The sequence below is a fragment of the Bubalus kerabau genome, chromosome 4, assembly GCF_029407905.1.
Source record: "Bubalus kerabau isolate K-KA32 ecotype Philippines breed swamp buffalo chromosome 4, PCC_UOA_SB_1v2, whole genome shotgun sequence".
NCBI lineage: Eukaryota > Metazoa > Chordata > Mammalia > Artiodactyla > Bovidae > Bubalus > Bubalus kerabau.
In genome coordinates this window covers 108,991,088-109,013,726 of record NC_073627.1, presented here as the reverse complement: position 1 = coordinate 109,013,726, position 22,639 = coordinate 108,991,088, and the positions used below count along the sequence as shown (strand labels likewise).

Below are 22,639 nucleotides of genomic sequence, written 5' to 3'. Positions count from 1 at the left end.
AATTTCATGGTCTGTGTAGTACATTGGGTCACAAAAAATTAGAGATGACTGAGTGACTTTGGCTTTCACTTTCACTTTTGGGGCTCTGTGCTGGCAACAGGGACCAAGTCCAAATATCGTTCTGTGATAACACAGGTTGGTAGAGCAAATATCTGTGACCCTGTTTTAGGGACGAGGACTTGCTGTACAGACAGCATAGGTGGCAGCCGACCCTGAAGCTGGGTGGTCTTCTCCCTGATTCAGTGTCTCCCTGGTTCACTTTCAACCTCACACTGTCCCACAGGATTGCAACCCTTGTCTTCAGCCCTCTGCCTTAGACCTGCCGCAGCTAGTGCAGGAGCTCCTGGGCACAGAGGCCTATTTATGTTTAAATTAATTAAAATTAATTAAAAATTAATTAAAAGTTCCTTTGTCACACTGGCCACATTTCAGGTGCTCCGTAGCCATCTGGGGCTGGTGACTACCGGGCTGGACAGGGCAGAAGTAGAGCGGTTTCCACCCTCAGTTCTGTTGGGCAGCTCTGTCTCAGACACTTAGGTGAAAGCTGTTTGGTTAGGACTTTTAGAGTGATGAGGTGGGGTGACATAGCCTTTAAACCTAAGGTAAAAGAGTGACACAATGACCACACATTCACCAGACACACTTTAAAAGTCTTTTGTGGGCGCATCAGCGCTTATTCAAATGGCCTGTCAGGTTGAGGAGAAATAATTGACTTGGACTGACTGAACTCTGATAAAGTGTTAGTTGATCTTTGGGTCTAATGGTGGTGCATGCTTTTTGTTTTGTTTTGTTTTAAATAACATGGAAGGAAGTAAACTAGAACCCGGTTGGTCTTAGTCCAGGAATGATAGTACTTGCTCAGGGTGGAAAATTTGTATCCTGGTCATGGGGCAGCATGTGAGTCTTGGTCCTTGCCAACGATTGCTTATGGTAAAACCAGGAGGGTAAAGTGGCACTGATCCCTTCTCAGATACAGCAGTTCAGACACTGTTTCCCATTCCCTGGGGGTGCCTTTTTGCTCTGTTGGCCGTGTGCTCAGATGCACAATTTGTAACTGTGATGAAGTCCAGTTTGCATACTTTGCCTTTTGTCGCCTATGTTTTTAGTGTCATGACCAGTAAATCATTGTCAAGTCCAGTGTCATGAAGCTTTTCCTGATGTTTTCTTCTAAAAGTTGGGCTTGGACCTGCTTTGAGTTAATTTTTATATATGGCGTAAGATAAGGGTCCAGCTTCTTTCTTTTGTGTGTGGATATCCCAACCCCATTTATTGAAAAGCCTTTCCTTTCCTCATTGAACAAGGCAGAAGGGGAAAATGGTGAGAGAGTCAAAGTTTGACACTTGTTTGTGGCTTTTTTTCTATGATCATCAGAGAAGAGTAGGCATTGAGTATTGAATGCGCAGCACAGGCCTACAGTTGGCAGTTGATGATCCACCTGGATCTCTGTGCGCGCGTGTGTGCAAAGTTGCTTCAGTCGTGTCCGTCTGCCAAACTCCTCTGTCCATGAGATTCTCCAGGCAAGAATTACTGGAGTGGGTTACTGTGCCCTCCTTCAGGGGATCTTCCTGACCCAGAGATCAAAACTGTATCTCTTACATCTCCTGCGTTGGCAGGGGGTGGATCTCTGTGGTAAGTAGATTTCCTGGGGTTATTTTTTTACTTTTGTTTACTTATCTCTCCCTCCTATTTCTACAGTATCTCCCCCCCCCCCCAAAGTGCTGAAATAAAGAATAGGATAACAAGGGAAGGGAATCCACAATCAGGATCTTAGTGGGTAAAGCTGTGAGAGCAGAAGTGCATATAAAACTGGCTGGTTTTCCATTTTTCTGCTTGCAAGTAAAGTTTTTCTAATAGAAAGGGACAGACAAGTGTTAATTTTTAAAATACTCTGTTTTAAGGGGTCATCTGAAGCTGCTTGTCAGTGAGACATGGCAGAACCTCTTTGAGTGAGCCCCAGTGGCAAAGCCATGGAATCCTTTTGTGTCCTTAGGAATATTCCCAAGGCAACACTTCTGGAGCGGCGAGCAGATAAATAAGCAAAGACGGCGAATGAGAATGCCAGACTGGTTGGCTGCAGCCCAGAGCTGTCAATCACCCCTTAATGTTTACAGGAGCAAAAAGTCAATGTGTAGTTGTTTTAATTTGACACACTCTTGGGTTGAGAGAGTGTAATTGCTGGAGGGGACAGTTAAGTGGCTGTGTGCAGTGTCAGTTTGTCTGAGTCTGACTCCCGTGCTGAGTGCTTTTCTGATGAGCAATAGATTGGGTTAAATACAGACATAATTGCTTGCTTCCGCATATTGGTCCGCCATGCCTTGTACTTCATTTCTCTCAGCACTTGCCTGAGGCTGTTGGGGTTTATGCTGCAAAGAGAGTCCGTATGTTCATTTTCATGAATCACTGTCGGTTTTTGAAAAGCAGTTGTTACAGCGCTAAGTGGAGTGTAATAAATTGCACCCCCTCCAGACCCACTGGAGTAAATCAGAACTGCTTATATCCATCCAAGTGGTCTTTTGAGTATAAATGACTTTTTGTTTACTTATCAAACCAAATATTGTCTCCAGGAAATGGAGGCAAATGATTTGCTTATTTTTTAATCCTGTGTGGATTAAATTTTGCTGGTGTTAAACCAGAGAGGAAGTTCCGTATATAGTTCGTTAAGAAAGTCTCCCCAGGCAGTAAGTGAAATTATTCCAAAGTCATTTTCAAGACCAATTCTGGATGTTAACCTTGTCTCCAACCACTACTTAAAATGTGCCAGAAAGGCAGTGAGCTCTGAAAAGAGAGTGTGGTTTCTTGCCCAAGAAGTTTCTAAGCAAAGAAACTAAATTTGGGAAAGTGTATTTGTCTCTTTGAATTCCTTGGCTCTGCCTCTTTCTTCTTTTCTTCATTCCTTCCTTTCTTCTTTTCTTATGACTCCATTGGGTCTTTGTAGCTGCACATGGGTTTTCTGTAGTTTTGGAGAGTGGGGTATATATACTCTTGTTATGGAGCGTGGGCTTTAGGCACTGGGGCTTCAGTTGTTTGTGGCACATGGGCATGGTTGCTCTGCAGCATGTGGGATCTTAGTTCCTGAACCAGGGATCGAACCATAGGTTCGATCCCCTGCATTGGCAAGTGGATTCTCAACCACTGGACCACCAGGGAAGTCCTTGGCTCTGTTTCTTTATGAAGGAGGTGTGCTGCATGGTACTTACATGTTCTGATGGCTGAGAGAAGATGGTGGACATGGCTATATTCATTGCTTCTGCAACTTAAAGTAACCAGAGGTCTGCGAGTCTGTGCTTGGGAAGCAGATGTTACTGAGTTTGATCATGGTGGCTCTATTATTATGAAATCTGTTTCACATTTAGCACTGGTTGGAAGAACTTTCTCAGGATTTTCTTTTCTTTTTTTTGGTTGGGCCGTTGTCTTCTTTGACTTAGCTTTCCCATGGGGCTTGCCAGGCACATTAATAATGTCTTTCTCAGTGACTCACTAATAATCTTTTATTTTTATTATACTTTTCCTTTATGCTAAACACAAATAACAAAACTTGCCACTTTAAACTCCAGAGAAGGCAATGGCACCCCACTCCAGTACTCTTGCCTGGAAAAGCCCATGGACGGAGGAGCCTGGTAGGCTGCAGTCCATGGGGTCAATAAGTCGGACACGATTGAGCAAATTCACTTTCACTTTTCACTTTCATGCATTGGAGAAGGAAATAGCAACCCACTCCAGTGTTCTTGCCTGGAGCATCCCAGGGATGGGGAGCCTGGTGGGCTGCCATCTCTGGGGTCGCACAGAGTCGGACACAACTGAAGTGACTTAGCAGCAGCAGCAGCCACTTTTAAACATTTTAAAGTGTAGAATTCAGTGGCATTAAGGGCATTCACAATGTCATGCAGCCATCTCAGGTTACTCTAGAGTTGAAGACAATCACTGATCTGGGAGGTGCTAGAGTAGCGGGGTTGTCAACTCCAGGTGGCCCTTCTAACCCACACTGCCCTTCATTGGGTGAAAGCCACAGCATTTGAGGGCTACCTCCAGGGTCCCAGGGATACCCCATTCCTCTAAGAACTACATGACGCCTGAGTCCTGACCTCGCCTCTGCTCATCTTCTATTAACAGTTATATCTACTTTCTCATAATACTTTTCTCTTTATATGCTTATTTTCTTGTCTTCATGGTTAGATTTTCTAAAGATTGGTTTGTTTTATTGGCCCTTTCATATCACCATCATATGAGTTTATTTGTTCATGTGTATATTTTGATTGACATAACTTAATCTGTTCTTAAAGAGATTTTTGAAAATCTTTATTTCTACATGTTTGTTTTATGACCCACAGAAAAAGTGGGTATTTGTGGTGATAGAACCGGCTGGCTTAAGAGAAGTTACTCCCCTAAATAGTGTAATAAATACATAGGGTTCACACTCATATCTATCACTTCCTCCCACCCCCTTATATTATGCTGCTTCATGGGGTAGAAAGGGGTCGTCCCAGGTGGTGCTAGTGGTAAAGACCCTGCCTGCCAATGCAGGAGCTGTAAGGAGCTTCTCCATCCCTTGGAGGAGGGCATGGCAACCCACTCCAGTATTCTTGCCTAGAGAATCCCATGGACAGAGGAGCCTGGCTGGCTATAGTCCATAGGGTCACAAAGAGCTGGACACAACGGAAGCTGCTTAGCAAGCATGCACAGTGGAGTTTGAGCCTGCTGAAATTCTTAGAAAGGTTACAGTTGAAAGTGCTCCAGGCAGGATCAATTCTAGGAAAGAAACAGAATGATGTTGTTGGACTTTTGTCATTTCTCCTTCAGTATCCTCACAATAAGTACACGTACTTACGTGGGACTTTTTCTTACTTCTGGTAGCCTACTCCACTCTTACCCATCCCTTTTTTGAGAAAAAACAATTTGATAAATAACATGGTAAAATAGTATTGATTTTATGTCTTAGTGCTCCGGAATATTTGAATTTTAAAAGGACATCAGGGTTTCTTCAAGAAATGCATCTTTAACGGTAGAATTTCAGATATTTTGGTCCTTGGGTGGCAGGCATATTTGAAGGACAGACTCTTGTCGCCTGATTTTTAAGTCACTTTTATACATAACCACCTTTTTTGTGTATAAGGAGCCAAGCCTGACTCAAGCATGTTGGTGATTGAAGTGCTTTAAATTTGGCTTTATCCCAAATACTATATTTGTGCCCCTATTATAATATCACACACTTCCATGTCATAAAATATTATTATTTTATGTTTCAGACATAGACAGTATAGTATATTTTTTTCTAGTTGTTTACTTTGGAAGGTGCATGACTACTCATGAACAGGATAATTTAGTAAACTGTTTGCCTAAAGTACACACCCCAAAATGACTAACAACCTAAGGGATTGTCCTGACCTCTGATAAAGACCCTCTGTGTTTAACCAGTGAGGAATAATAATGACATCCACAGCACATTTTATCAGTGAATTAGATCTTTTGCAAAGTAGGATTTTCAAAATTCAAAATAGTTTAAATTGGTTTATATGAACAGTATAATTACACTACAGTTAATTTTTTTCTTTCATACTAGTTTGCCATCAGCCATTTATACTTCCGTCAAGATTAAACCTGTTATACAGCTGTGTTTTGTACTGTGTTCGTCTAAAAAGTACTCAAGTCATAGATTTAAAAGAGGGTACTGAAAAACAACTTTGTAAAACAGCCCCTTTATAGACAGGCAGACTAGGCATTTTCATCTCTTGTAGCTGTGTTCTCCTTACCAGAGGATCTAGTCTGATAGAATACAGGCCACAACACAGAAAGGAGAAAGCAATTCCACCCACTTTCTTGTTGACATAGCCTGGGGGAAAGTTATATTTCCACTGGGGCTAAAAATGTACTGTGCGGTCTTCATTGTAGGAAGAATTGAAGATGGGGCCTCACCATGTAATGGGCACGTGTCCAGGTCTGTGAGGTCATACTGGCAACTATTGAGATTTACACGAAAAAGCAGTGCTTGACACTCTTCCAAGGACTGGATTCATAGACCGAGTCAGTCGAGATGCCAACGAAATTATAGTGTTAGGAAATTCATTGTGAAAAGTTGGATAAATGATCTGATTTCCACCAAGTCTCCCAACACAGTCAGCCACTGACTGTGAGGCAGAGGTTGTCATGTGCCACCCGAAGCGCTCTTCTACAGCAGCATGAAGACAGAGAATCTGAGCCTCCTATTAATGCCTGGATCCCAGGGACTGGGACGAGCTTAGTGTGTCATGGACAGAGAAAACGTTAACGTTTCTCCTAGGGAAGAAAGGTCTTCACATCTTCTTTCAGGAGTAGTCACTTGATGCTGAGTTAGTTCTGGTTTATACTTGATTAATTTTGACTTTAAGTAGGCACTTAAACTTTTAGAGCTTAAAAGAAATGAAGATTTCAGGAGTTGTAAAACAAAAGAATTTTAGCTCTGAGAGAGCATTTTGAAGCCATTGAGCTCACCCCCCTCACTTTATAGATGTGGAAACTGAGGCCCCATGTGTGACTTGCCTAAGGGATGGTGTGGTCTAGAGACAAATTCTGTAAAATCCAGGAGTGCGTCACGGTACTTACTGCAGACTGTCCCCTAACGCTCTGTTTTAGGTTTGAGTCTGAACTGGACTGTGTTAGCCTTGCTGATGGATAGGTTTGCCTGCTGGTGGCCCTGGTCAGGCCCCACGGCATTTCTGTTAGATGTATCAGGAGCCCTTGATACTGCTGACCGGGAGGTATGGGAGCTTGCTGGGTTGACTGGTTCATTTTTTATTGTCTCCATCCTGCTTTCATGGAAAGTCACAGGCGGTGGAATTGGGTAATTACTTACCTCTCTGAAAGCTCACCTGCATGGATCAGCCGGGAAGCCTGCCCTCTTGTCTTGTGTCCATTTGTGCTTGGTGAGGCCTGTGGGATGGGTCCACCGTGATGCCCACCCCCCATTTCCTCCACCAGACGTGCGCTTTGCAGAACACGTCATCATTATCTTAAATCAGATGAAGGAAAGCATCACTTCTACATTAGGTGGGGATGCCTGTGCCCTTCTCCTCTCTTCTCAGGCCGATGTAACTGGAAAAAATCAGACCCCTTTTTGTTGGACACGACTGAACTTTTTTGATATCACTTTTTTTTTGCTACCTCGGTGTCTGGTTGCCCTCACATTCCCAGATCCCATGGTTCCATACCCGACTCTCCTGCCAGGGGCTTGGGACTCTGGGTAGGGGTCAGCGTCTCCTCCACAGCCCCTGACAGCCTCCCTGCTCACCCCTCCTATGTGCTCTGCTGTTTTGGGGCTCAGAAGGTTCTTCAACAGGGGGTCGCTTCTGAAGAGAACATAGGGTTCTGCCCAGTGACACCCACTACATGGTCTGAAACACCTGGAATCTGATAGACAGCAGATGGATACCTTTCTCCAGTCATTGACTTTACCGAGTCACATGTTGGATCCCTGCAGCCCCTTTTGGTGGAATGTAGATTTGAAAGATGTGGGCACCAGGATCCACTAGGCAGCTGTCAGACTGTGGCCTCGTGGTGGACAGACCCAGGTTCAAGTCCTGAGTACAGAGTCTGGCCCTGACTCTCGGCTCTTGTGTGACCTTGGATGTTAATCACCCAAGATGTTACAATCTGTCAAATGAGGACGTTAATACCCACCTCCCCGAAGGGCTTTTTTGAAGATGGTAAGTAAAGCTCAGTGCCGGCAACGTGATAGGGGCTCGATGAATGATGGCGATGATTACTAATAATTATGCTAATAAATAATGTGGGCTGAACCGCATCTCACCTAAGTCAGCACTTAGCAGCTCCTGCCTGGGGCTGGTAGTCCAGCCTTCCTCCAGAGTCCTGTTTCATCACCCCAGCATCCGCCAGCCTGTGCTCATTAGAGAAAGCAGTTCACTCCTACAGTGAAAGAGCAGAGAGCCATGCTCCCAGCAGTGGCCTCTGTTTTCTTTGATTTCCTTTTATCTTTGCTTTTTGTCTTTTCATATCACTTTTTATTACTATAAAAGCAATCTGTGTTTATTAAAGCAAATTAGAGCCTGTGGCAGCTGATAGTTTTTGCTTTTTCACAGAAGGTTCTAAGGACTTTTTAAATAAATGGATGACCTTAGTTTAGCATTATAAAAAATTTCTCCCTTAACTACCAGACTCATTCATTATTTGTATGTTTTTATTTTCTTTCAGTTTTATCTGGTTCAGTGTTACAACTAGCATTATTCCCTAATGAAAATAATTAAAAGTTCATTTTATCCTCTCCTCCAACATGAACAATTCTGGAGCGTCATTGAAGCACTAGAAAACATGAGATTTACTGTTAGCCGAAAATAATCATCTTGTAATGTCAGTTCTTTAAATACCAGTTATTTTCTGGTTAGCCACAGGACTCCATTCTAATTAAGTTCCTGGAGACCAAGTGAAGGGGAAGCTGATTATTAGCTTGAGATTCTCTTATGGGTAGATGCTTTGAAAGGCTGTGAGTTCATTATAGGGTGGGGACCCAGACCAATGTGGGTTCAGAACCTTACTCAGCAAGGATACGTCTTTTCTGTAAATGCTGGAAGCCTGACATAGGAAAAGTAAAATCATGGGATTCTCCCACATAATAGTAGTACCTTTTGTATGCTGAGCAGTATAAGCAACACTTTAGAAATTTGCTCTGCCCCAAAAGGTGACATCTCTGCAGTGTCTAGAAGCCACCTCCTTGAAATGAGAATACCAACAGGAGCTGGGGCCTGAAGTCTGAGTTCACCTTTTGGGTGAATTAATTTAGCCATTTGCCTTTCATCAAGAGCCCCAGGGAGTAAACTGAGAGAATAGAACTGTGTCTGGAGGGGGTTGGGGGAGGTGTTGGGTGTCAATCAGCCAAGGGGAGACCAGGGGGAAGAGGGTCAGGGAGCATTAGATACCTAGGAACAGAAAAAAAGTGCTCAGAGGTGAGGGAGGCACAGAGGATCAGGCAAAAAACATAATCGAGAGAAAATTTTCCTTCTTCCTGATTTTGCTTCAGATGGTCCCTGCAGTACCTGTGAAGCACTTACTGATTAACTGCTCCCTTATTATGGAAAGGGACAACAAGCAGAGAAAGGAATAGTGTCGATTGAATATATTTTAGTTTTAATTCCTACAGCCTTTAATGTTAATGAATGTCCAGAATTGAGGCTCCAGGATTACCCATAGGCACATCACTAGTAAGTAACCCAGCAGAACCTGGTCCCAGGTGTCTCTGATTACAGGTGTCCCTGTTTTATCTTATGAGAACAGAGACTTATTTTATTCATGGCTATAGCACAGAGCAGATGCTCAGTAAGTATTCCATGAACTAAGCAACCGGTTAGCACCACACTGCCTTCTTTAAGAGTGTTAGCTAGTTCTGGAGGTAGATGAAGACATAAAGAGGACCAGCAGTAGCCACTGTGTTCCTGAGTGCTCAGCTCCCCGAGAGGTCTCTTCCTATACCTTGAATATGAAATAAAGCATGTTCTGAAATTTATGCTTTAAAAATTATGGTGTAATCAAAAGGCTAGGCAGCACATAAACTTGACAGTTTGCATAATTTAAATAATGTTTCTGATCCCCAGGAAGCTTGCGGATAACTGTGGAAGGTATTTCCACATGTAAATTGGTCAGTTTTGTGATGAGCTGGTACCTTGAAGCTGGCACCTTGAGGTTGAAGGAGCTGAGGTCGCCATTTGTTATTTGATTGCTTTTTGCTCTAAGCTTTGAGGGCAGCCAATAATGCACTGAGTGCTGGACTTCCGCTCTTGTTTTCAAATTAAAGATTTAATTACAGTCTCCACTGAAGATGAACCAAGTGTGAAAATACCTGATCTACTGGGATGTGGGATCGAGGAGGAGTGTGTGGGTTGGAGTGAGTGCCCAGGCACTTAAATACTTCAACAGTAGCATTAAGGGTGAAATCAATTATTTTGTGGCCAAATGCTGGCCTGTTGGTTAGTCAGAGTCAGTGAAATTTATATTCTTCTTTATCATTTTTTAAAGCTGAAAGGTTTTTTTTTTTTTTCTTAGTAGTTACTCTGATAGACTGCAGGCTTAAATCTCCAAGACTTTGAAGGTTTGAAAGATATAGATCTTTGAAATTTGTGGAGACTTGGCTTTGTAGATCAGTACATGGTCATTTTGTATTAATGTTGCAGGTATGCTTGGGAAGAATGTGGATTTGGCTTATTGTTGGGGCCAGAGTTCTGTATCAGTTTGTTGAATCAAGCTTTTTTATTGTGTTCTCACATCTTCAACCAGTCATCAATCACTCAACAATAATGAAAGCAATCCATGCAAAATCTATCCAGTGGCACCATATTATGTATTTTTAAGGTAGTAGTTTTTATGAGCTTCTTTTGTTATGGAGGAAATAAACTGTCTGTATACCTTTCAGTCTTCCAGCTTCTGTCCTTAGTGTCCAGAGTGAAATTACATCCGTCCAGTTAAGGGGTTAAGGGTAGGTTCACAATGTCACATTAACTCACCATCACTGAGAAAGGATCTGTTTTGCATAAATGAACTTTCCAAACAACTGATAACTTCTCCTGTGATTGCCAAAGTTCTCTGCCTCTCCACCTTTGATGACAGGGACTTTTACAAAATAAATTCTCTTCTTTCTCACCTTTAGGATGCTGAATCTTTCTTGGGGATTCAGGTTCATTGTCACAGAGATCTATTTTTGTTACTCCCAGCTTTCCTGGTTCCCCACCTGCTTTTGAGTTTTTCTCACATCTTCCTTGATGTGGGCTGGCACCTGTCACTTCTCTCTTGTCACTGTAGCTGCCTCCCCACAGTTCTTTCCATGCAGACTCATCTGTCATGCTGGCCATGATGGTTGGGGTCTAGGAAACAGATTAGCTGACTTTGGCCAGTGAGGCTTTCATTCTTCAACACTGTTAAGTACTGGCCTGGGGTAAGGCTTTTTACCTGGTGACTATCAAAGGGCTTCAACCACAAATATGTTGTGGATCCTTCCCTGTTCTTTGGGGGAGTTAGGTCAGTGGTGGAAAATGATAGGAAGGTGAAAGTGATGGACACAAATGAGGTTCAGGCAAAACATGCTGGGTGTTAGGGGAAGGAGTTGTTTCTGTGCAGAGAGATCGGGGAAGATTGGCTTTTGACCTATGGAGACTGGGGAGGTGGTGGGGCCCACATGAGCTCAGTGTCGAGGTGGGACACCCAGGTCTGCAAGGATTGAGAGCAGGGCCGACTCTGAAACATGGCTTACCTGCAGGGAAAAGTGAGAAATCAGATTGCTCCCCAAATGCCAGGCCAATGAGTTTGGAGTTTTTCAGAAGCTTCCCAGTGTGTTTATTCAGGAAGAAACATCTGGTGAGAGACATGTTTCTGGAAGAATAACAAACTGGCCATCCCAGGTAGATTAAAACGAAGTAGAGAAGAGTAGACAGGGCAAACAGACACCCGCAGGTGAGGGTGACTGGAAGGGAGGGAGATGGCAGGAGGGCTCCGTGCAGTTGTGGACGGGGGTGGTTCTGAGATAGGACCCGAGCTGCAAGTGATGTGGGCCAGCTCAGGACCCGAGAGAGGACAAGTTCTAAACAGTTCTAAACAGGTGAGTTTACGTGGCAGGAAGCTAATCCAGGCAGAGATGTTCAGACAATATTTTTAATACAGAAGTAATTCTGAGTGAGAAATATGGGCAAGAGACACGAAGTGTGAAGTCATTTGCAAGGAGATGATATTTAAAGCTTGTGTGGATAAGAGGACCAAGTGGAGAAGTTTGGAGAGTCTGTACGTAGGGTTGGGCTTGGAGAGGAGGATGCTCAGGGGGGAGGAAGCCTGGAGGAGAGCCGAGGGGGTGGAGGGAGAGGACATGTCAGCTGTCAGTGCCCTTGGGCCAAGAGGGAAATCAGCCATTGGCTTTGGGGGACCAGTAGGCTATGGGGGACCTTGAGAAAGTATTTCTGGGGATGAAGCAGCCACCAGTTTGCCAGGCATAACCCAGTGAGTAGTGGGCAGTGATGATAAAACAGAGACTGGGTGGTAGGTCAGGGTTGGGGAAGAGAGGAAGAAATGGAGTAAAGGACTGATATAAAAGGATAAAAAAAAAATCCCACACTTTACACCCATTCAGATGACTATTATTTTAGAAAGAAAGAAAATACCATGTTGTTGAAGACGTGGAGAATTGGAACCCTTGTATACATTGTTGGATGGTGCCCCTGCTGTGGATAGCTGTTTGGTGGGTCCTCAAAAACTTAAAACAGAATTAACATGTGGTCCAGCCATTCCAGTTCTGGGTATATATACAAACAAAGTGGAAAGAGGGACTTGAGCAGATATTTGAACATCAGTTTCCCAGGTGGCACAATGATGAAAAAAATCCACCTGCCAATGCAGGAGACACGGGTTCCATCCCTGGGTTGGGAAGCTTTCCTGGTAACCCACTCCAGTATTCTTTCCAGGAAAATCCCATGGACAGGAACCTGATGGGCTATAGTCTATAGGATTACAAAGAGTCAAACACGACTGAGCACATATGCAGTGTTCATACCAGCATTATCCACAAGAGCCAAAAGGCAGACACAGTCCAATATCCACTGAGAAAGGCTCAGGTAAACAAAGTATGGGTTGTTCATCCATTCATGTACATGGGCTGGAATGTTATTCAGCCTGTAGAAGGAGAGAAATACTGCCCCCTGCTACACCATGGATGAACCTTGGAGACATTATGCTCAGTTTAATAAGCCAGGAACAAAAAGACAAACACTCTATGATTGGACTTAGATAAGGTATCTAGAATAGTCAGATTTAGGGAGCTGGAAGGTTTCAGGTGGTTACCCGGGACTGGGCAGAAGCATTGCGGAGCTCTTGTGTAATGGTTACAGGGTTTCAGTTTGGAAAGAGGACAGAGTTCTGGAGGTGGCAGGGCGATGCTGGTTGTACAACAGTGTGAAAACAGTTAATACCACTGAACTGTACACTTAAAAGTGGTTAAAATGGTTAAGTTTTATGGTTTGTGTATTTTACCACAATAAAAATACTTTTCATAAACAGAAAACAAAATCCTGAAAGAAGACCAGTTTTTTGACCAGTGGGAGGGAGAATTAAATAAAAGTTGTCTTACGCTTTGATCAATACCTGCCGGCCTTTATTTCCTTCATTTGGTTCAGAGTTGAGCTTGGTTGACCAGGGCCAGCAGGCCATAAGTGAAGCTTCTCCCCCCACAGAAATCGTGGGTTAGTCTGAGAAGTCCCTGAAAAAAAGGCGATAGTCAAGTTTGGCTTCAGAAATGATGTGGTTAGGGGGAAAAGGAAAATCTTTTCTTTGAAAGCAAAGTAAAATACTTGTCAAAATGCGAGTTCTTCTCTCCTAAAACAAAAATATCATAAAGCACCAGAGAAGGGAGGGCGCAGTCACATTCCCTGATGCCTTGTATCACACAGATCAGACCTCTTGAGGGGTGAAGTCCTTTCTTGGGGTCTAATTGACAGGCATTTTAAACAAACAGAAAAGTGTTTTAAGAAGTACATATATGAACTTTTTTTAAGCAACTGCGGTCTTATGCAAAGTGTGTCAATACTCTTGAGGAGAAGCATAGCTTGTACTATTAATATTTTATTTCTCTTCACCCTTAGCGCAAACCTTTCTGAAAGAGTGTTTTCTTCAGCCTGTAATTTGAACTACCTTATCCATCCATGGTGGCTGTGTTTTATTTAGGAGATAAAATAACCTGTGTGACTGAGTAGGCATGTGTCCTCCTGTCTGGAAATGCCTGGCATTTTCTATCCTGATTGATTTCATCTGGTGTATGTTCTGTTTAAGTGTGTCCTTATGTTTGCTTCCTCCTTCTGTATCAGAGAAAAGTATTAATAATTACTCATCTTAAATTTTCTATAATGCTAGTTAGAAAGAGGAAGGAAAAGTTGCCATAGTATTGATAGCCAATGCTGATGAAGTTTTGCATTTGTTGTTTTTTTTTAAGAAGGTATTTACTGGACATAGTCTTCTATCCTGCTACTAGCCTGTCATTTGGAAAAGAGTATTTATTTTCAAATTATAAGCTGCAGAGTTCTACTTGAGAAATGGCTCATGAAGTTTCTCCTCTATTCATTTAATCGCAAAGTATCCAGATATTTTTAAATGAAAGTGTTCCTAAAAGCCATACAACCAAAGCTTGCATGTTTTGTAACTACATGCTTTATCAAAGACCATGTGATCCCACGGGGGAAGGCTGACCCCAGGCTGGTGGATTAGCTGGAAACCCATCTCATCTCCTGCCTGGCTCTCCTGGCAGTGGTGTTGACACCAAAACTTCATCCTGTTTCTTAGTCTTAACAGGAGTTCCATGAAGGTTGAGTTTTCCATCATGTATTACTTTTTAAGGTTGAAACACCTGAGATTCTTTCTTGTCAGTGTGAAGGAAGCTCTCAGCAAAGCTACTTTAAAAATGTCTCTTGTGGCAAAATATTTGGACAGAGCTGACTTCATTTCTAGGCTGGCAAACGCCGCAGCCTGCTTTGTGGGTTTGATGCCTTTTGTATCAGAGTAAACAGCTTTCCCAGAATCAAATGGGAAATCTCCTCCAGAGATGACTTGTGGAGGCTTTTTTAGTCTGGTCTGCCTTGGTTCCTGAGAAGATCACACACATATTTAAACACTGTTTTCGAATGCAGTTGCTCGAATGAACACCCAGTCGTGGCCCCTGTCTTCTGTGGACTAGGCATTTCTGAGTCCCCGAGGATCAGGTCCTGGCGCTCTTGGCTGAGACCACGCCTCAGGGTGTTTGGTGCGGCTTTTCTCTACCTTGGTGCCCAGAGTCTTTCCAGCAAATACAGACAGAATTAAAGCCTTTGTCCTGTAAAATCTTCAAAACTGTTCTTAGACTTGAGGCCTCCCTGCCAGTGTGTGGGTTAGCACTGTTTTATGGTGGCACCTAGTGAAGACGGAATTCCATGCTCTTTCTCACTCACTCATCCATTGTTACACGCCTCCTGGGTGCACCGCGGTGCTAAGCAGTGCCCCGTACTTGTTCTTGGCTGAATTTCAATGTAGCAGGTTTCAGGGTTTTGCCTCGTAGACTTTTTCCTTGCCTTGAGGTGGTGCCCCTGGCTCCTGCCCCTGCTCTTGGTTCGGTCAAGTCTCCTTCCCTGTTGGCCCAGCCTCAGGAAATGTGAACCTGAAGTCCCCGGAAAACGCAAAATAACAGGCTCAGGTTTCAGTTGGAATTCATCTCTCTTTCAGCCTTATGGTATGTAAAAAAGGATGAATGTAATAAGTACTTCATTTTATTTAATAAAGTAAAAGTCATCCTTCTCTGAACATTGAAACTGCATCTTGTCTGAAAACATTTAGGAAGGTTTGAGTTATGTTAACACTATTTCTTTTTTTTTTTTTCCCTTTCCCCACTGGTGTTTAATAAAAATCTTACTAATGTCCTGGTCCTGTCTTAGGCAGTGGAGGATGGAGACTGAATCACACTCCTTCTTTAGGGAAGTGCACAGACTCTGCCAGGGCAAGGAGCGTTCACATTTACAAATGATTTTGTCATTTATCATCTCTTTGATCCTCAAAGCAACTTTCTGAGATACCCTGTTACCCTCTTTTTACAATGAAAACTTGAGGCTCAGCGGTGTTTACTGAGGTGCCATGTCTGATGGCAGAGCTCGTGGTCTTTCCATGCTGGTTGTCAGGGGCCACCATGGGGAGCTGGGCTGAGCCCAGCCTAACAGATCCTCTGGAATGAATAGGACTGGGCCGGGAGCATGACCCCCTCAGCCCTCCTGCCCTTTCAGTGCACTTCTGTGCCAGGGAAATAGTCTGCTTCCTCAGAGAGGAGAAGCTGGACCGGAACTGACAAGCTCTCAAGGAAGACTGAGCAGGGCTGGTGGGTATAGATGGGTCAGCCGAGGGGAGGGTAAGGGCGGAGCAGTGATACCAGGAATAGGGCTTAATTTGGACTGCGGCCAGTGCTGCGGTGCTGCCGTCTGCGGGCCACATGTGTGGATGACTGAATGGTACAGCTGTGTACAGTGGTGATGTGGGCCTCATGGAGCCCCAGCGTTGTTTGGTGTAGAACCATCCTAAGTGCTCTACTCTGTGCCCATTTTACAGATGAGGAGATAAGAGGTACAGAGAGGGTAAGGCGCTTGGCCCAGGTCTTAAGTTAGTAAGTGATGGTCCTTCTCCCAAGCCAGCACACATGCCCCGGCCCTGCTGTATTGCCTTGTGGCTGAGGGTGAGCTTTTGGTCCCTGGCAAGCCTCGTCCGGTCAGGGCTCCAGGTTCCCAGCAGTTGTCGATGCGGGGCAGTGAGAACTCTACTTCTTTTGGGGCGCTGGTGCCTGTGCTTAGTACCTCCCAGGGTTTTCATCTTTTAGGACAAATGTAAGTTCAGAAAGAAGACTCTTCCTGTTTCAAATACTGCTGTCTGAAGGAATGGTTCTCTTGATGGTTGAATAACGACACTGTTTTGGTATGGTTTATAAAGCATGTCCACAGGCATTCTGCTGCTTGATTTTAACTTGACACCAGCTGTCTTCTCACCCCTGCTCAAAGACTGAAAAAGGCAGAACTTACATCATGAGGGACCTGTTGGACAAAGGAGGATCAGGCTGTGTGCCTCCTGGATTTGACTCTGGCTTTCGTGTAGGCCCCAAATGAAGTAGCTATGTATCACTGGTTCCTGGCTCTCTCAAGGGACATGAAGTGTGGCCTGGAGGGAATAGACCTTGTACTAAATCCTGATTGGATTGTGGCTCCTTAAAGGGCAAGAGTCATCTCGTGTGAAGAGACTGAGACTGCACACAGAGGAAGTAAGGAAGTCCTGTGTGCTCAGTCGTATCACAGTGACCTGTCCTTAGCCTCACCTTAGAGATGGGGAAACGGATGATGAAGTCCATCGTCCAAGTACTTTAGGGCATTTCATCAAACTTGGCTTTATTTCAGTGATGAGGAAAATAGAGCAGAATTAGCCTGTGTGAGATTTACCTCAGAATGTTGGCATGAAGGTCAAGAAGAAGCCACACTATGCTTAGGTTTTGAAAACGAGTGTATTTTGGTTAAAACACAGTGAATTAGAGTATCTTTGAATCTTTGGACTGTTTGCGTCACCCAGTTACTGCCTCCCTGGATGAGACACGTCCGCTGCGCCAGCCATAATGACTTAACCTCTCACAGGAACAAATGTCAGTGAGAGAAGAGTCTCCACGATTGACGGTGCCACTTTGGGGGTGAGGGAACAGCCAGGAGCGTCACTACAGCCATGGGCAAGAGGTTTCTGGGGAGGTGACAATTGAGGAGGTACTTAGAGGCTGAGTCCCTCTCAGGCAGGGCCACTGGCACAGACATGTCACTTGTTTACGGGCTTGCTTTGACACTCAAGTAGGTTTGGTGACCCCTCTGTGAAATTAACTGGGGAGTGTGGGTCCTGGAAGCTGCCACATTGGTCCAGGGGGATCTGGCAAAGGGGGGAAGCAGTCGGGGCAGGGGACGAAGGCCTGGACCAGAGATGATTCTGCCTGGTCCCAGGTGAGCTGGATGGCTGAACCACATCCCTTCTCTTTTCCTTTTGTTTGTCTGTAAAGTGAAGTCACTCATTCATGTCCGACTCTTCACAACCCCATGGACTGTAGCCTACCAGGCTCCTCCGTCCATGGGATTTTCCAGGCAAGAGTACTGGAGTGGGCTACCATTTCCTTCTCCAGGAGATCTTCCAGACCCAGGGATTGAACCCAGGTCTCCCACATTGTAGGCAGACGCTTTACCGTCCGAGCCACCAGGGAAGTCAACAAGGTAACATACAAAAAAGGAAAAGGTAGCATACAAAAAGAGAACGGAGAAGGGATGTGGTTCAGCCATCCAGCTCACCTGGGACCAAGCAGAACCGTCTCTGGTCCGGGCCTTTGTCCCCTGCCCCCACTGCTGCGCTCCTTTGCCAGATCCCCCTGGACCAGAGATGCGGGAGACCAGAGTTCGATCCCTGGGTTGGGAAGATTTCCCTGGAGAAGGGAAAGGCTACCCACTCCAGTATTCTGGCCTGGAGAATTCCACGGACTGTATAGTCCATGGGGTTGCAGAGTCAGACACGACTGAGCGACTTTCACTTACAGACAGAATCAGAGCATTTCAGCTGAACTCTGTAGCTGGTAAGGGGGCTGTGTTGATAATGGTTAAATATGTGCTTTCTGTTATCAGTTCCCTTATTTGTAAAGATGGCTTTCTCAGGAGCTTGCCAGGGCAGTGGTAGCAGGACCCAGGAGAAGCAGCGGCCATGCACCTCGTTCACTCCCCAGAGCTTCCTTTATGATGCTTGACTTCTCTCCGCAGTGTGCACAGTGGCCAGCTGGCCCCTCTCAACACTGTGCCAGATTTTAACTGACAATTACGATGATGTTTTCAGGGAAAGGGTCATCCTAAAAACACCCTCTCTGTAGCCACTCACTACTCTTTTTGATTACACACAATTGGGGGAAAAAAAACCCACGTTTAATTGTTTCTACGATTATGATTTTTTTTTAGTAAGTTTATAGTAAATGGGGGAGATTAATAAAGGGCTATTTTATTCTCAGCTTGTGGTTTCTAATTACATCAGTTACAGCTTAGCCTTCCTCTTCACTAGCGTGCAGGCATGGACTGGAAAAGAATGAGCTAATCCTTGATAGATCAGGTGGAATAAAGATCTCTATTCATATCTTTACCTTTTATCCCTTGTTCTGAGTGCCAAGAATTAATGCTGTTTGAAAGTACAAGCTGAACCTGCCAAGCTTCGGACAGCTAAGATAATCCTAATTATTTTAAATGTTAGTGAGAAGGGCAGCAGTTCTACTCTGGAATAGAGTCCTCTTGTGAAACATGAAATGTCTGCTAAGTGGTATTGATTGGACATGATTTTATTTCCAAACACCATGGTTATCATGAAGTGGAAGAATTCGTTGTTGAAGACATTTTCATCAGCTTTTCATCAGCCTCTTAGGCCTGCAAACTTGAAGAAACCAAAGAGGCCAGCACTTTAGTTTTTTTTCTGTCAGCATCTAGGTGAAGAGTTGCTAACAGTTGAAGAATGCCACTTGCATTTTTATTTTTAAAATGGTTTCTTACTGGGAGCTTACTAGTATTTAGCATATAGAGAACAATTTTTTTTTCTCAAGCATTAATATCCTGTTTTTTCACCTCACTGGAAGAGAATTATTCATTCCAGTCCACTGACTCCCAACAGATCATTCAAGTTAAAAGTCAAGGGTCTTTGCAATGTCAAAAAGATTTAGCAGTTAGACTTGGTTTTGTTGTAGAGAGGTGGGTTTGGGGGGATTCTGTAGTATGTTCCAAGAAGAATATCTGTGATTAGATGACATCACAGAAATCATCTGTTTTTTTCCCCCTCAGCATTGATGCGAGTGATCATGTGTAAGGTTTGTTCTGAAGTAATAAAGACCGTTTAGCTTCTGTAGAGGAATAGGCTACTTGAGAGAAAACAGATACTAGGCTTGCTAGTTCAAACCAGGGTCAGCCTCAGAGGTTTACCCACCTTTCATTGTAACATGAAAAAAAGATCAGATGGGCACTTTGCCCATTTTCTTTCTTTTCAGTCTCTACTTTGGCCTCCAGAAGTCCTTTCTTCCATTTCTGTAAATGCTGGGAGCCCACTGATGATTACAGAGTAGCACAATCCTGATTTGTCTATTGCTTGAGAGAGCTTCCTGCTCCCATCCCCACCCCCACCACCAGAGCAAAGCACTCCCATCTTCACTCATGCAAATAGTGGTGTGTTGAGCATCTCTGGCAAATTATTCTTTCTTTGGGTTTATTCCCCAGAGTGGAATTACCAGGTCAGAGGGTATGAACAGTTTTATGGTTCTTATTACATGTCACTAGATTGCTGTCCAGAAAGATTGAACCAATTTCTAGTGCTACCAACCGCATATCTTTCCCTACAGTCACATGGACACTAGGCATTAGCATTTTTACAAAATAATATAGAGGAACCTTTTAAATTGAAATTAGCTGCCTTTAGGGCTCATTAGAATCAACACACAAAAAAGGAGAATTTTGGCTTTTTAATTTTTAATTGCTATAAAATGATTTAAAATGATCAATTGTTCTTTGCCCTAGTGAAGTTTAATGAAGCGGCATTTAAATGAAGAGGGTACCTGAGGGACTATATTTAAGGGTGATAGTAAAATAAATTTTGGACATTAGTCACTAAGGTAAATACTTAATAAATCTTTGATCCACTTGGAACTACTTTTATGAGGTGCTATACAAAATGAGTTAAACAGATACTGTCCTTAACTTCAACATTGAAAGACAGTGCTAAGCCTTTCAACAAGAGTAAAATGAACATGGATTTAAAGTTTGAGAGGAGAAAAGCTTTAAAAATATAGACATTTCCCTGAACAGGTTGAGTTCATTTATTTGCATCTTCTCTGGAGTGCAGTCATGCATTAAGTGGGCTTGGAGCCTCCCTAGTCTATACAGGTAACACATTCTGCACATGTTCACAGCCCCAGGTCAGAGGAATACTTTTCCAAGAAAATATCCACAAGGCAAGTGAGAGTGAAAGGGGGCTATCCCCAGATCCCTTTCTTTTGCAGAATTCCCGCCCTTCCCTTTTCCAGTCCCAGGTCAGCTGAATGGGGGTGTCAGGATGTGGGGGGCATCCCTAGCTGAGCTGTTGTTACCTGTAGGGGAAGGCAATCTCAGGGCTCAGAACTTGGCTAGAGAACGCTCACCTGTTCCTTTATAGCCTGTGAATCAAGTTGACAAGGGTCAGTTATTTTGCCTCCTCAAATTCACACAGACATTAGGAAGTTTCAGTGGCCACTGACTGACTATGGCACCCAAGAGTGGGCTAGTGCGTGGGTGAGAACAAGCCAGAAGGTGGGGCTGACCAGGGTTGCACTGCCCATGGCAGCTTCCACAGGGTCCCCTTTGTAAAATGGCAGACTAATTCTCTCAGTGGATGGTTTAAGGGTTAAATTTACATACCCATTGAAGTAGGTGACTGACACACAAGAAGTAATCAGAAAACATTCATTCCCTTCCCCATCTCATATACAGAGGACCTTCTGTTACTGGCTTGAGGTGAGCATGGGGGTAGGCAGGTTAGCTCCCAGACCCCGCTTGGCCCTTAGCTGGCTCTCCAGGGCTGGCTGTACTGACAGGGTGTCAGAGCAAAGTCTGCTGTCTGTAGATACAGCATCCTTGGACATGTAACACAATTCAGAGATTATCTTGGATTTGCACGGAAATTAAAATCCATATAGCAGTTCAAATTTAGTAAGAAGCCTTTATGAATAGCAAAACAAGAAAAGAAAAGAAAGCTTCAGGTTTCCTAAGTTCCAAGTTCTTTTGGTTGCTATTATATATTTATATATGCATGTGGACACTTTTGTGGACATCTGTAAAGTACTCCTTAACAATCAGTGCTTTCTTAAAAAAACAAAAAACAAAAAAAACTTCCAGATTAGTACACTTGCTTTTTATTTAACTTACTAAATCTAAACAAATACTCATTATCAAAAGTAAATGGTTTGTCAGGAGTTACCTACTTTGTTTTTCAAATTTATTAACTCAAGTTTTCAGATCATTCCTTTTGCAACTGGATATTGACGTAGCTATTCCAACTATCCATCTGTCTGTCTGTCCATATGTCACATTAGAAGAATGGGACTTGCTGAAATAATTTGGTCCAGTGGAGTGGTTAAAGATCTGCTTCTTAAATCCCAGCTCTGTTCTTTTATTTCTGTGTGGTTCCACTAGCTGCAGCAAACCTTCTCCAAACCCATAACAAGCATAAATAGTGTTCTCTTGTAAAAAGGTCTCTTTTCAGTATGGTAATATACCTTATTAAATTCCAAACATAATAAGTATTGATGGCAAACACATCAGGACCCAGTACAGCTTCTACTATGATTTAGTTCTCTACAAATGACTTCAGCACTCAGCTCCCAATGCATTTTGCTAATTACATCATAGATTTCCCTATTGATGAACACAAGCTGAATTAACACAGGAGCACTAATGTACCCTTTCACCATTATTGTTGTACAAGAAGCCGTGGCAGATGCTGGCAGTTAGTTACACAAACATTAGTATTAACGATTGGCCATTTGGAATTGGTGACAAACTACTGCCCGGCAGAATCCTGAGGCTGAAACCAATCAGGAAGTTAATGAGGAGAGAAATTACCACTGCAGCTTCCCCTTAATTACATTCACACTAGGCAGGAAGGGAGTTCTGGGGGTGGATCTAAGCTCAGATAAGGTTAAGAAGGTCAGAGACCCTTTTGCTTAAATTTTGTATCTACTGTGACTTGTAAGGTTGCAAAAATTGTTCAACACATTATTACTTTTGCATCCTTCATATTTAATGTCGGTTTCCTTGTGGGGCTTTATGTTTATAGGTTTGCTGTTAAAATCTTTACCTGACTACTGTTTTAGTGTTGTATAATTCAATTTCTTTTACTTTTTATGTTTTTAAAAAAGTTTCCTTCCCATTTACTGTTATTTATTTTTTTAAAGTTATGTATACTGACCCTCCCCCGAGTGCTTATTTCCCCCCACCCAAGAGAAATACTAGGAAAGTTCTCATAAGCTGTCTCTTTCACTTGCTTTATATTGAGAAACTAGGGTTACCTGTCAAATGGTGGAATACATGGGTGGGGTCTTGCCTGGGGAGATTTG

At 43.5% G+C, this 22,639-nt stretch overlaps 1 protein-coding gene across 1 annotated transcript in view; it reads left to right on the top strand.

Annotated features, from left to right (window-relative positions):
• The window catches only part of DMRT1 (doublesex and mab-3 related transcription factor 1), a 100,779-nt gene that overhangs the window by 70,991 nt on the left and 7,149 nt on the right, over positions 1-22,639 (top strand). The window lies entirely within an intron of this gene.